The following is a 9,806-nucleotide window of genomic DNA, read 5'->3' as shown; positions in this document are numbered from 1 at the left end:
GCCATTTTCATGATATTGATCCTTCCAACCCATGAGCATGGAATGTTCTTCCATTTATTTGTATCCTCTTTTATTTCACTGAGCAGTGGTTTGTAGTTCTCCTTGAAGAGGTCCTTCACATCCCTTGTAAGTTGGATTCCTAGGTATTTTATTCTCTTTGAAGCAATTGTGAATGGGAGTTCACTCATGATTTGGCTCTCTGTTTGTCTGTTATTGGTGTACGATAATGCTTGTGATTTTTGTACATTGATTTTGTATCCTGAGACTTTGCTGAAGTTGCTTATCAGCTTAAGGAGATTTTGGGCTGAGACAATGGGGTTTTCTAGATACACGATCATGTCATCTGCAAACAGGGATGATTTGACTTCCTCTTTTCCTAACTGGATACCCTTTATTTCCTTCTTGTGCCTAATTGCCCTGGCCAGAACTTCCAACACCATGTTGAATAGGAGTGGTGAGAGAGGGCATCCCTGTCTTGTGCCAGTTTTCAAAGGGAATGCTTCCAGGTTTTGCCCATTCAGTATGATATTGGCTGTGGGTTTGTCATAGATAGCTCTTATTATCTCAAAACATAGCATTCCTGAAGATATTAAGGAAAATATTTATAGGGAAGAGAATAAGGTTCACCTTTGGTTTAATCCCTGTGTGGATGCAAACAAATCACTTTACTTCTCCAACCGTCTGTTTAATCACTGGTAAAATAGAATAATTAAACATTTTTCTCAAGGTTATTATGATAATTACATGATATCATTTATGTGGAAATCTGAGTAGAGTTCCTAGCTCTTAGCAGGCATCTGAGAAAGGATAGTTGCATCTGAAAGAGAAATGACTCCCTATTTTATTAACTTTATTCATCATCACTTATTCCAAATGTGTTTGGAAAGCAGATTTCGTCCTTTAGAAGGCTCACTTAAGGGAATCAATAGAAAAATAAAAATACATATTATCCACATTTCAAAACAGGAAATGGTAAGAATTCACCACATGGTTTGGAAGTAGTTTCTACCACAGAGTAGTGTGGTAATAGAGTTCTAAATAGTGTACTAATTGCAAGATATCATTATTCACTCTCATGACAATTTCAGAGCAACAGCTTGGTAAAGGCCACACTTGCATTACTAATAGTTCTAAGACTTTGCTCATTTTAAAAGCATTCAATCAGGAAAACCTTCCTTTCCACCACTGATTTCCAATCATAAGCCTCTCTCATCAGACTGTAATGCATTTCTCATTATGATGCTTTCTCCCACCTGGCTTGCTGCTCAGCCACCCCTCACGATTTTACTTCAGATTAGAAATACACTACCTCTATTGTACAGACTTTCAAATATCAGAAAAGAAACATGATTTGAGTCTACACAGAATGCCAAATCACTACATAATAATTTATCAAAAGACCATGTGATACCAAAATATTAATTTGAATCAAACTTACTTTTAAAAAATAGCTGTCATAATGTGTGTATGAGTCTATTCAATGTCTTATTCAATTTTTTAAAAAGATAGAAACTCTGAACTACATCACGAGATGAGTTTTGGCAATCACTGTCTAACATAAGCAAAGCTATCTGAATATGTCCATCGTGGAATCTGGTTTGCTGCCTATACACCTCTGTACATAGCAGTTTCAATTAGGGAAGCTTCCTTATTCCTTAAATGGCCCCAGATGACATAATCTAATTCTAAGCTCCAATTTTCATTAGCGCGCCATAGTCTCAAGCAGTAACACCTACCTCATTTAATCCCATTCATGTATAGTTTTCTAGTCTGACTTTAATAATACCAACTTTAAGATTTTCTTTTTTGCAGTATTATAAATATCATGCCTGGGAGAAGCATATTCTAGGATTTCAGTCAGCAAGCTAGAGGACAAGTTGGCGGAACAATTAGCTATTCCTCCAGCAACTCACAGACATCCAAGTTTTGGCTTTTGTTTTACTGTTTGTGTACCTGAATCACCCTTCTTTTCCTTTTTCCCTGAAAAACTTATGTTTCTTTTTTCCACTTAAGCCACCTCTGTCTTTCCCACAGCAATTGCCTCTATAAGTTGTTTTATTTTATCCTTCACTAGACCAAAAATTCTTCTAAGGCAGAGACCTATCATTTATTTTTTTCTTCTACACTTTGCACATTAGGAATGGGGGCGCTGAGGTGCTACATAAGGATTTGCTCAAATTAGAAGAATATATTGTGAATCATAAAGTAAATATTCACACCTCATTAGAATCCGAAGACCTAATGCCTTTCACTTTCCTTCCAAGTTATCTACAACTGGCCTTTATCCTCCACTTTGGCATGTATTTAATATCATTGAGCATTTCTCTGATGTTTTGTCACTTGTTTTCTAATTCTAGTTTCCATGCTCCCCAAGTCATATTTACATAACTGATCACTCCACCATTCCCTTGGGAATTTTATAGCCCTGATGGTTTCTGACTCATACCTGAGTTCAAAGCTCAGTTCTAATCCTCAAGAATCATGTGATCGTAGGCAACCCGCTAACTCATATTTTTCATTGACCATAAAAATATGTATCTTCGCACACCTGTTTAACATCACGGTTATAACTTCCTCAAAAACATAGGTATGTTTTAGTCTCCCACAGCTAGTATCATGTCTGATACAGGTGTGCTCTGAGGGATGAATTCATTCATTCCTTTATTTATTCTCTCATCCATTCATTGTATTTTGTTTGAGAACACTTTTATTTTACTTCGGTTATAGCATCTTGAAGTGAGGCAGTCCTGGGATCAGTTTCTGGCTTTGTCACTTATTACCTGTGCCTTTTCATATTTAGTTTTTGTTTTTTAACATGTCCAACTTTCCCACTTGATTATGGACTCCTTAAGGGCAAGGAATGTATATTATTTATCTTTATGTTGTTCTCCTTCACTGGTTGTCACGATGTTTCAAAATTTGAGTTTGTTTGTTTTTTGAGATTTTTATTTGTTTAAGACTTCAGATTGATCTAAGGAAATTCAGGCGTGAGAATGAATGATCTGTAGTGAAAAGATTTTAGTTGGTAAAATCGGATAGGGTTTGGGAAAATCCCACCTCTAGCCTCCACCTACCTGGGGGACTTTAAACTAGATTCTTAAATATTCTGAGCCTCAGATTCCAAATGGTAAACTATAGGGTGACAAATTAATGCTGGTTCATCCCAAAATTTTCTGGGATAGCTGTGAAAAGCCTCACATCTGAGGAAATGCCTCAGTTCCAGGAAATCCAGGATGGTTTGTCACCCCTAGTACAGTAAGAGTACTAGATCATAGAGCTAGTTTATTAATATCGTTATTATTATTGAGACAGGGTCTAGTTCTGTCAGCCAGGCTGGAGTGCAGTGATGTGATCTTGGCTCACTGCAACCTCTGTTTCCTGGACTCAAGTGATTCTCCAGCCTCAGCTCCCCATGTAGCTGGGACTACAGGCGCGAGCCACCAATGCCTGGTGAATTTTTGTATTTTTTGCAGAGTTGGGTTTCTACACGTTGCCCAGGCTGGTCTAGAACTCCTGAGCTCAAAGTGATCTGCCTGCCTCAGCCTCCCAAAGTGCTGGGATTACAGGTGTGAGCCACCGCACCCGGCCAAGTTAATATATTATTAAGAAATGTTTTCAAAGTGTCCAGCACAGTGCCTAGCGCATGGTATATCTCTATCCTAGACCATTTACTTGAGCTCCAAACATACAAATTAATCTCTACTGTTGATGTTTACTCCTAGATATCTTAAAAACTCCTCAAACTCAGAAGTGGACACCAAACTATAATATTACACATTGTATCTATCCAAGTCCCAGTAGTTACAGATGACTCCTTGGAAAGAGATAAATAGAAAGACTATTTACAAATATTGTGGTCAGGTTTATAGAAACCAACAAGGGATCTTGAACCACCCTAGCACAATCGCAGTGAGAAGATGTTGCCATTCATAGGCCCGAAGGGGACAGGAGAAAACGATGTAACTGGAGTCTTTAGCCAATAATAGCTTAGGAGTGCACTACCCTACAACAACAGCGGCCTTACGTCATAGGAATAAAACCACTAATAGACTGTGGACAAGCAAGAAGTGCAAGGGAAATAGTACGTCAGTTTCTCTCTCCAGCTGCCCAGTGATCTCCTGCCAGAGGCTCTCATTGGCCGAATACATCAAGCTTCCAGACAGCAAGGAGGATGATTCTATGCAGAAACAGGTTGGAGAAGAGTAAAGAAAAAAATCAAAAAAGGCAAATGGAAGGTATCTACCATATCTACAAAACCTAGTCCTTTTCCAAAGTACCCTATCTTGAGGGAAGAGAGAGACCCTCTCATATTGTTTTATATTGTTTTATACTCAGAAAAGGAAAGAGAAGCGAAACTAAAGACAGGTAGCCCGGCGCCTAGGAACCAGACCCGAAACCAGGGCCTGCCTGACCTAAGCCTGGTAGCTAAAATTCGACCCCTAACCTAGCAACTGTTATCTATAGATTCCAAACATGGTAAGGAAGGACACTGTGAAACTTCCCGTTCTGTTCTGCTCTGTTTCACTCTGACCACCAGTGCTCACAGCCCCTGTCACGTACCCCCTGGCTTGCTCAATCGATCACGACCCTCTCACGTGGATCCCCTTAGAGTTGTGAGCCCTTAAAAGGGACAGAAGTTGAGCACCTGAGGAGCTCGGATTTTAAGACGCTAGCCTGCGGATGCTCCCAGCTGATTAAAGCCACTCCCTTCATTATCTCGGTGTCTGAGGGGTTTTGTCCGTGGCTCGTCCTGGTACAATCTCAAGAATCAGTACTATTCGCCATGAAGTTGCAGAAGCTATGTCCCTGGCACTTACCCTCAACAACTGTTTCTTCATCATTCCCCATACACAATTCAGGAGAAAGTTCTTAATTTTACTTTCAAAATTATTATAGAATCAGTTCACTTTTCTCCATCTCCACCACCACCATTGCCAAGCTCTCCTTACATTTTGCCTTGATGAATCTATGAGCCTCTTAACTCATCTGCCTGTTCCTGCTCTGGACTCCTTCCAATATGTTCTCTGAGGAATGAGGAATGCTGAGAGATAAGGTGAACAAGATAGGTGCATTGTACACAAAGGAGAACCTCAGCACTGATCAGAGAAATTGACTGTTCATTAATTGTAACACATGTGTGTAACACATTCTGTTATTACTTACACATTAGTGTTATTACTAACACATACTTAAAATCAGTAACACATTCTATGTAACACATTATGTTATTCCTTACACATTCTGTAATTGACAGTTTACTTACCGATCTTTACCATTATGGTTTAAGGCTTGAAGGCAATTATCATGTCTTGTTCATCGTCATATTCTCAGCACTTAGCCTAGTACCTGACATATGGTAGATGTTCAATAAATATTTATTAAATATTCATATTGTTGGCTCAGCATTTTATTCATTAAAATCTCCCAACAAGGAGATACTTCAGACTCCAGAAATAAATGTTTTCATTGTTTCTGCAGCAACCATGCTCAAAATCTCTGGGAGCACCACTTGCTGTAGCTTCCCGGTAAAGTCTAAACTTATAGTACCTTGCAGTATTCAGGGTATAAGGGAATCTGTCTTTTGGGGCTAGTCTTATTTCCTGGATATTTTGTATACATTCATTTGTGTATGTGTGAGTGTGTGCGTGAGTGAAATAGAGAGTGAGGGAGAGAGGAGGAGGAGAAAAGGGAGTAGTAATAGTAGAAGAGTCACAACAAACATTCACTGAGCATTTATTATGTGTCTGGCTAAGCACTTCGAATACGTTATCTCATATAATTCTCACAATCACCATACATGAGGCTGAGAGACTTGAAATGACTTATCTCTTACCATATGTAAATTACCATATTACACAGTAAATAAAAGAAGGAACCAGATTTTAAATCTAGTTTTATCTGACTTCAGAGCCTATATTCTTCCCTACATGACAGGGGCTATCAAACTTTCTCTGTAAATGGCCAAATAGTAAATATTTATGGCTTTGCAGTTTATAAAGTCTCTGTCACAACTACTCAAGTCTGCCATTGTAGCACAAAATCAGTCACAGACAATACATAAATGAATGAGCATGGCTGTGTCCCAACGAAATGATATTTGTAAAATCAGGTAGTGGGCCCACTTTGACCCTTGAATAACAGTGAGCTGACATCTGCTCTATGTCAGGTGTTTCTCAACCTTGGCTACACCAAAAGATCACCTGAGAAGCTTTACAAATGAACACGTCTAGATTATACACCAGAGCAGTTGATCCTGAAAGGCTTTTGAGACAAATATATCTGAGTTTGACATTGAAAGTTGCTTTACTGTTCTAAACATACCGATGGGGAAACCGAAGTCCAAAGAGGGTAAGTAAATTGTTCAAGGCTATCGATATTATATGAAAGAGGGAATGAGCATGTACCTGTCTGCCTTCACATTTGCATTCCATTCCCATGTTCTGTTCCAACAGTGCATGGCAGCAGGTCAGTTGTGAAAGATTTGTTGCCTTGGGTTGGTTAGACTAATCACTCATGAGCCTTTAACCAGTTAGAAGCAACTTGACTCCACATTCATTATTTCCCCCTTTATTAGTGGAGGGGAGAAACTTAAAAGGTAGTGGGGAATACTGCTATTAATAAAGATGATTTCATTTCAATAATCCATTTTATCTTTCATGTCAAACATTGCATCACATTATTCTGAGTCAAATTTCTTATTCCAAATTAATAATTTTTTCTTTTAGTTTTTTTGAGATGGCATTTTGCTCTTGTCACCCAGGCTGGAGTGCAGTGGTGCAATCTCAGCTCATTGCAACCTCCTCCTCTCTGGTTCAAGAGATTCTCCTGCCTCAGCTTCTGGAGTAGTGGGGATTACAAGTGCTCGCCACCATGCCTGGCTTTTTTTTTTTTTTTTTTTTTAAGTAGAGACAGGGTTTTGCCGTGTTGGCCAGGCTGGTTTTGAACTCCTGACCTCAGGTGATCCACCCGCCTTGGCCTCTCAAAGTGCTGGGATTACAGGCGTGAGCCACTGTGCCCAGCCCAAATTAACAATTTTTTTAAAGTGTTGAAACTGAATAAAATTTCTGAATCTCACTCTGAAAGCTCAAAACAAAAATAACAGCTTTTAGTAGGATTAACTATATCATTTCCCTCTTAAATAGAAGTCATTTATTTTTCACACTAAACCAATGGTAGTAGATGACAAAGTTTATTCTGTTTGACGTGAGATTATACACAAGACTTCTGGATCAGTAAATCTGTAAAGAATGTCACAATCATGGAATATTAGTATAAATTGCCATGAATTTAAAACCGCTATTAAAAGAAAACACTTAAGGGTCCTATTTAAACAGCTGAAGTATGCTCACCAGATTTAAATTCACAGTATGGAGAACCTGACAGTTTGAGACATTCTAAAATCTACAATATTCGCATGTATAATGTCTAGGTGGACAAAATTGATCTTTTAAAAAAACCTTATAAATTCTTATGGTCATTCCCATATTCCTCAGATTCCACTTGAAATTTAATATAAACAGGCTGCAAATTATTTTATAATCTCAGATTACATAAAAACAGAAAAATAAGTCACATGACTAATAGTGTTTTACAAAAATTAGTATCACAAAAATATAACCAAAAATGTTAATTATGTTAACATACAAGTATATCCATTGGTTTATTTTTCATTCCTAGTGATCTTTAACTGCTTCTTATCATTAAAGAGAAAAAATATTTATTAATTGGAGTTGTTTTATGGTGATTTGCAAACTGTAATCACTCAATATATATTTACCAAATGGGTTCTTTTGATTTACCAATTGATAATTACACAAAGGCAAACATGGTTTAACGGAGAAAAGCAATATGAAAATAAGACTGCTAATTCACAAAATAATAGCAAATGACCTTTGCGTATTTTCCAAAGCTGCGAGGAGCATATAAAGGACATTGCACACCCTCTAGTCGTTCAAAATCCCCCTTACTGCTGCAGCTCCAGCAAACAAGCGGCTATTTGCTTAGCACTTCTGAGTAACCAGTGTTTTCAATCATGTGATAAGCGAGAGCAGGGGAATTGGCACATTTGCAGAACCAAACATACTTTTGTGGAGTCAGAAGGCTTTTAAACCCTTGCGGCCAGGCGCGGTGGCTCACGCTTGTAATCCCAGCACTTTCGGAGGCCGAGGCGGGCGGATCACGAGGTCAGGAGATCGAGACCACGGTGAAACCCCGTCTCTACTAAAAATACAAAAAATTAGCCGGGTGTGGTGGCGGGCGCCTGTAGTCCCAGCTACTCGGAGAGGCTGAGGCAGGAGAATGGCGTGAACCCGGGAGGCGGAGCTTGCAGTGAGCCGAGATTGAGCCACTGCACTCCAGCCTGGGTGACAGAGAGAGACTCCGTCTCAAAAAAAAAAAAAAAAAAAACACCCTTACTCCTGTAATTAGCCAAATCTGTCTTGAGTAAAGGGAAGCAGGTATAAAACTATCAAAAATTCAGGTTACTGGAACATTTCCTTATTTCCATTCACAGTTTTCACATTCTACTTTGTTAGCACATAAATAAATATCGTATCGTTCAACCTGAGTGTCTGAAATGCTTGTTCCCCAGTGCCGTAAAGAAATAGCACTTGAATGTAAATTTAATTTCCTCAGCAAGGCCATTTTTATACTTGCTGCGGAAACGGTACACTCGCCAGCAGTTTCGCCAGGAGAGTACAGCGAACAAGGGAGACAGGGTCATTTATAAGCTGACGCGTCCGCCCTACTGCTGTGTCCGGTTTCCATTGGCTGGAACTGGACCTCGCATTCTGTATTTGTCCCGATTGGCTGGCAACTTAGAACTTTTTAAAAGAGGCAAAGGCACAGGAGAACAAAGGAAGGAGGAAGTAACCTGTGGAATGCTGAGAAAGGTAAAAAACACCTTCACATAAGGAAGAGGCACAGGCTATGACCTAATGCTTGCTTGGACCAGGATAAGCATGCCAGGGCAAATATTTAGGCTAAATTGTGGGAGCTAAGAACATAAAGTACATTGATTTCTTTATTACAGCTAGCAGATATTTAAGAACGTTAGCACAGGTCTCTGAATAAATTTTGCTTCTAAGAGGAAGTTACTATTTATTCCTAATTAGACGGAGAGGAAAGTCTTTGAAGAGGAACCTCCACTTTTTACATGAGGTTACTGAAAATGTGTGTGAAATGTAGATGTTTGCTACTAAATTCTATTTTCAATACACAAGGCAAGTTAGCTTTGTAAGAGAACCATAGAGAAACCTTCACTAAGAAGAAAACGCCTGTCAAGGAAAGAACTATACATTCTCTGACTGGGTCATTCTTAATCTTTCGGGGTTATTGGACAACTTTGAAAATATATGAAAAGTCAGACATTCTTTCAAGGGAGAAAAATAGGACAGATAAAGAAAATTTTGCATTCAGTTTTAAGAAGTTCAAAGACCCCTCCCTAAAACCTCAGATTTTAAAAAGAAATTCTGCTCTTATTCATCGCTCCTGAGCGCATATTAGAGCTTAAGGAAGCAAATGTGAAGCAAAGGTAACATCCCATTATATCTACCATCAGGTTAAAAATACCTTTTAATCTTGCTTTGAATAATACTGATTGAATGATTAATTCATTCATGCATTTAACACGTTATTTAGTGTGTATTATGTACAAGTGTCTGTTTCAGGTGCTAGGGAGCAACGAATAAGACAAAAACACAGCTCTAATTAAGTTTATATGTTGAAATGCTATTCAAGCTACCCAGAGTGTATGTAACAAGGTGAAAAAAGAATCTTAAGCTGCTATACCAGAATTATGGTTTTGT

Source organism: Hylobates moloch, unplaced genomic scaffold (genome assembly GCF_009828535.3).
Source record: "Hylobates moloch isolate HMO894 unplaced genomic scaffold, HMol_V3 SCAFFOLD_7, whole genome shotgun sequence".
Classification (NCBI taxonomy): Eukaryota; Metazoa; Chordata; class Mammalia; order Primates; family Hylobatidae; genus Hylobates; species Hylobates moloch.
Note: the sequence above shows the minus strand (reverse complement) of the source record.